At 70.5% G+C, this 5,000-nt stretch overlaps 1 non-coding gene across 1 annotated transcript; it reads left to right on the forward strand.

Annotated features, from left to right (window-relative positions):
• The first annotated feature begins 2,279 nt into the window (after positions 1 to 2,279).
• Positions 2,280 to 2,398, forward strand: LOC135979751 (5S ribosomal RNA). The gene has a single exon (XR_010596997.1). It is a non-coding gene; the product is annotated as a 5S ribosomal RNA (ribosomal RNA).
• Positions 2,399 to 5,000: the final 2,602 nt, after the last annotated feature.

The following is a 5,000-nucleotide window of genomic DNA, read 5'->3' on the forward strand; positions in this document are numbered from 1 at the left end:
CGTGGGGCGACCCCTTCCGGACATCCGCGAGACGACCGGCCGTCAGGTCAACCCATTCGCTCCAAAGGGGTTGACCTGGTGGCCGAGAGGGGACTTTGAAAATTTTTCGGACTTGGAAAACTTTTTTTTTTTTTTTTCCCCCCAGCCCGCTTCCTCCGGGTTGACCCGGTGGCCGAGCGTCTCGCCGTCCCCGGACGCGGCGAGGGACTGCCTCCCGGCCGTCAGGATCGGGCCCACGGAAGTCTGATTTTAAAAAAAATTGGCCGACGCCACCGCGGAGGGCTACCCGAGCACCCCGGGCCCCGGAGCCGGAAAAGGGAAAAAAAGGATCGGGCCCACTAGAGACATGGACCCGGCCGCCAAGCAGGCCGCCCTGGGCTGACCCTCCCCGGCCGCAGCGAGGGACTGCCTCCCGGCCGACAGGATCGGGCCCCTGGAAGTCTGGGGGGGGGGGGGGAAATCGCCCCACGCCTCCGAGGAGGGCTGCCCGGGCGGGCCTGGCCCCGGAGCTCGAAAAAAAAAAAAGGATCGGGCCCACTAGAGACATGGACCAGGCCGCCCTGGGCTCACCCTCCCCGGCCGCAGCGAGGGACTGCCTCCCGGCCGACTGGATCGGGCCCCTGGAAGTCTGGAAAAAAGACTGGAACCTGACGCCTCCGAGGAGGGGGCGCCCAGGGAAGGAGGGAGATCCGGGTTGACCTGGTGACCGGACGGGAAAGAGGCCACCGGGCGTCCCCCCCCTTAAAACCTAGGGGTTGACCTGGTGGCCGGAAAGCGAACCGGCCAGCAGGTGAACCCTTTCGATTCCACGGGTTGACCTGGTGCCCGGGAAGCGAACCGGCCAGCAGGTGAACCCGTTCGATTCCACGGGTTGACCTGGTGCCCGGGAGGGGACTCTGAAAATTTTTCAGCCCTTTCGACTCGGGGTTGACCTGGTGGCCGAGAGGGGACTCGCACGGCAGGCAAGCCGCCCTGGGCTCACCCTCCCCGGCCGCAGCGAGGGACTGCCACCCGGCCGACTGGATCGGGCCCCTGGAAGTCTGGAAAAAAGAATGGAACCTGACGCCTCCGAGGAGGGGGCGCCCAGGGAAGGAGGGAGATCCGGGTTGACCTGGTGACCGGACGGGAAAGAGGCCACCTGGCGTCCCCCCCCCTTAAAACCTAGGGGTTGACCTGGTGGCCGGAAAGCGAACCGGCCAGCAGGTGAACCCTTTCGATTCCACGGGTTGACCTGGTGGCCGGAAAGCGAACCGGCCAGCAGGTGAACCCGTTCGATTCCACGGGTTGACCTGGTGCCCGGGAGGGGACTCTGAAAATTTTTCAGCCCTTTCGACTCGGGGTTGACCTGGTGGCCGAGAGGGGACTCGCACGGCAGGCAAGCCGCCCTGGGCTGACCCTCCCCGGCCGCAGCGAGGGACTGCCTCCCGGCCGACAGGATCGGGCCCCTGGAAGTCTGGGGGCGGGGGGAAATCGCCCCACGCCTCCGAGGAGGGCTGCCCGGGCGGGCCTGGCCCCGGAGCTCGAAAAAAAAAAAAAGGATCGGGCCCACTAGAGACATGGACCAGGCCGCCCTGGGCTCACCCTCCCCGGCCGCAGCGAGGGACTGCCTCCCGGCCGACTGGATCGGGCCCCTGGAAGTCTGGGGGGGGGGGGGGAATGGAACCTGACGCCTCCGAGGAGGGGACGCCCAGGGAAGGAGGGAGATCCGGGTTGACCTGGTGACCGGACGGGAAAGAGGCCACCGGGCGTGCCCCCGTTAAAACCCCTAGGGGTTGACCTGGTGGCCGGAAAGCAAACCGGCCAGCAGGTGAACCCTTTCGATTCCACGGGTTGACCTGGTGCCCGGGAAGCGAACCGGCCAGCAGGTGAACCCGTCCGATTCCACGGGTTGACCTGGTGCCCGGGAGGGGACTCTGAAAATTTTTCAGCCCTTTCGACTCGGGGTTGACCTGGTGGCCGAGAGGGGCCTCGCACGGCAGGCAAGCCGCCCTGGGCTCACCCTCCCCGGCCGCAGCGAGGGACTGCCCCTCCCCACCCCCCGGCTGACAGGATCGGGCGCACTGGAAGTCCGGGACAGTATTTTCCCCGACGCCGGGGAGGGCGGGCGGAGGGGCTCTGGCGGCCAGCCCGGGCCCCGGAGCTCGAAAAGGAAAAAAGGACCGGGCCCGCGAGAGACGGGGGCCCTGCCGCAGGGGGGGGGGGCAGTCCGACCGGGGCTCACCGTGCGGCAGGCCCGGGCGTCGGCAGGGGAAAGCGGGCGAGGAGGCGCGGGGCCGGGTGCCTACGGCCATACCGGACCGAACGCCCCCGATCCCGTCCGATCTCGGAAGGTAAACCGTCCCGGGCCTGGCTAGTACTTGGATGGGTGACCGCCTGGGAATCCCAGGTGCCGTAGGCAGCTTTTCCCGGTCCGAGTCAGCTCTCTCTCCTTTTCTGGGGGGGAAGGAGAGGGGGGGACGGGCCGGAAAGCCCCTCGTCGCTCCTGCCGAGTCGGAGGTCGCGGCCGCAGGTCACGGGTCTGGGCGCCTGGGGTCCGGCTCCCCACCCACCCGGCTTCCTCCGCGGAGGACCCCCCCCGGGGCCACCGAAGCCGCTGGGGGAGACCCCGGGCATGGGGCGGACTGGCCCGGACCCTCCCGGCCGCCGGCCCGCAGGTCCGCCCCGAATCCCCCCCCGCGGCCACCCAGGCCAGGCCTGGCCAGGCGGGACGGACGGCGGGTGTCCAGCGCCCAGCGGCTTCCTCCAGCGGGGACCCACGGACCCCAAAGCCGCAGGGGGAGGCCCCGGGCCCGGGACGGACTCGCTCGGACCCCCTGCGCCCGGCCGCCGGCCCGCGGGACCGCCCCGAATCCCCCCGCGGCCACCCAGGCCAGGCCTGGCCAGGCGGGACGGACGGCGGGTGTCCAGCGCCCAGCGGCTTCCTCCAGCGGGGACCCACGGACCCCAAAGCCGCAGGGGGAGGCCCCGGGCCCGGGCCCGACTCGCTCGGCCCCCCCGCCTCCCCTGCGCCCGGCCCCCGGCCCGCGGGACCGCCCCGAATCCCCCCGCGGCCACCCAGGCCAGGCCTGGCCTGGCGGGACGGACGGCGGGTGTCCAGCTCCCAGTGGCTTCCTCCAGCGGGGACCCACGGACCCCAAAGCCGCAGGGGGAGGCCCCGGGCCCGGGACGGACTCGCTCGGCCCCCCCGCCTCCCCTGCGCCCGGCCCCCGGCCCGCGGGACCGCCCCGAATCCCCCCGCGGCCATCCAGGCCAGGCCTGGCCTGGCGGGCCGGTGTGCGGCTCCCCCGGGCTTCCTCCCCCGACGACCCGCGCCCCCCTGAGCCGCAGGCGGAGACCCCGGCCCCGGGGCGGACCGGCCCGGGCTCGCTCGAGCCCCCTGCGCCCGGCCCGCAGGACCGCCCCCCCGAATCCCCCGGGAGAGGCCCGGCCTGCACGCCACTGACGACCCGCGGCCCCCAAAGTCGCAGGAGGCGCCCCCCCCCGGTTAGCCCCGTCTCGCTCCGCGCCCCCCGCCCCTCGCTGCCGGGACCGGGCGCCGCCCCAGAGTCAGCCGCAGCCGGCCGGCCTGAGAGCTGCCCTCCTGTGGACGACGGTGAGTTTACCTTGATACTAACCGGCCGTCAGCCAGGTCAACCCCATTGCTAGACTGGGGTGGACCTGGTGGCCGAGTGGGGACTTGGAACATTTGACAGCTGCTTCCCGGGGCTTGACCGGTTGTCCTGAACGCCCCCCACCCCCAGCCCCAGCCCCCGGCTCCTGCTCCCCTCTCCCCAGCCTCGGTGCTCCGCTCCCTGCCTCGGAGGCTGCCTCTCTGCGGCGCCTGCATCGCCTCCGAGGACGCGCACCCTCCGGAGGCTGGACGTAAACCCACCACTGCCGCTGACCCGGCTCTCCGAGGGACGACTGTGAGGCCTCCCCCCCCCCCCCACCCCCGGACCGCCCTGGGGACGACTGCTAAGCCTCCCCCACCGGACCGCCCGGGGCAAGACTGCTAAGCCTCCCTCCCACACACACACACACACACTGTCGGGGGAGGACTATTAAGCTTTCCCCCTGGAGCGCCCGGGGCGGACGACTGTTAAGCCTGCCCCCGGAGTCCTCGGGGGAGGACTATTAAGCTTTCCCCCCTGGAGCGCCCGGGGGGGGACGACTATTAAGCCTGGCCCCCGGAGTCCTCGGGGGACGACTATTAAGCCTCCCCCGGACTGGCCGGGGGGCGACTATTAAGCCTCCCCCGGACCTGCTCCGTCTCGACTATTAAGCCCCCCTCTGTGGTCCTCAAGACCACTGCCGTGCTGCCCTCGGAGTGGGGTGACACCCGGGCCGGAAAGCAAACCGGCCACCAGGTCAACCCGTCGAATCCAATGGGTTGACCTGGTGGCCGGAAAGCAAACCAGCCGCCAGGTCAACCCGTCGAAACCAATGGGTTGACCTGGTGGCCGGAAAGCAAAACGGCCGCCAGGTCAACCCAGTAGATTCAGCGGGTTGACCTGGTGGCCGAACGGGGACTTTGAAAATTTGACAGCCGCTTCCCGGGGGTTGACCTGTTGTCCCGGTGGGGACTTTGAACATTTGACAGCCGCCTCCCAGGGCTTGACCTATTGTCCCGGTGGGGACTTTGAGAATTTTACAGCCGCTTCCCGGGGCTTGACCTGGTGGCCGAGTGGGGACGTTGAACATTTGACAGCCGCTTCCAGGGGGTTGACCTGTTGTCCTGAACGCCCCCCACCTCCCCCCCGGCTCCTGCTCCCCACTCCCCAGCCTCGGTGCTCCGCTCCCTGCCTCGGAGGCTGCCTCTCTGCGGCGGCTGCATCGCGTCCGAGGACGCTCACCCTCCGGAGGCTGGACGTAAAGCCTGACACCCGCCACCGCCGCCGACACGGCTCTCGGAGGGACGACTCTGAGGCCTCCCCCCACCCCCGGACCGCCCTGGGGACGACTGCTAAGCCTCCCCCCCGCCCACACCCACACCCACACTGTCGGGGGATGACTCTTAAGCC

The sequence above is a fragment of the Chrysemys picta genome, unplaced genomic scaffold, assembly GCF_011386835.1.
Source record: "Chrysemys picta bellii isolate R12L10 unplaced genomic scaffold, ASM1138683v2 scaf1197, whole genome shotgun sequence".
NCBI lineage: Eukaryota > Metazoa > Chordata > Testudines > Emydidae > Chrysemys > Chrysemys picta.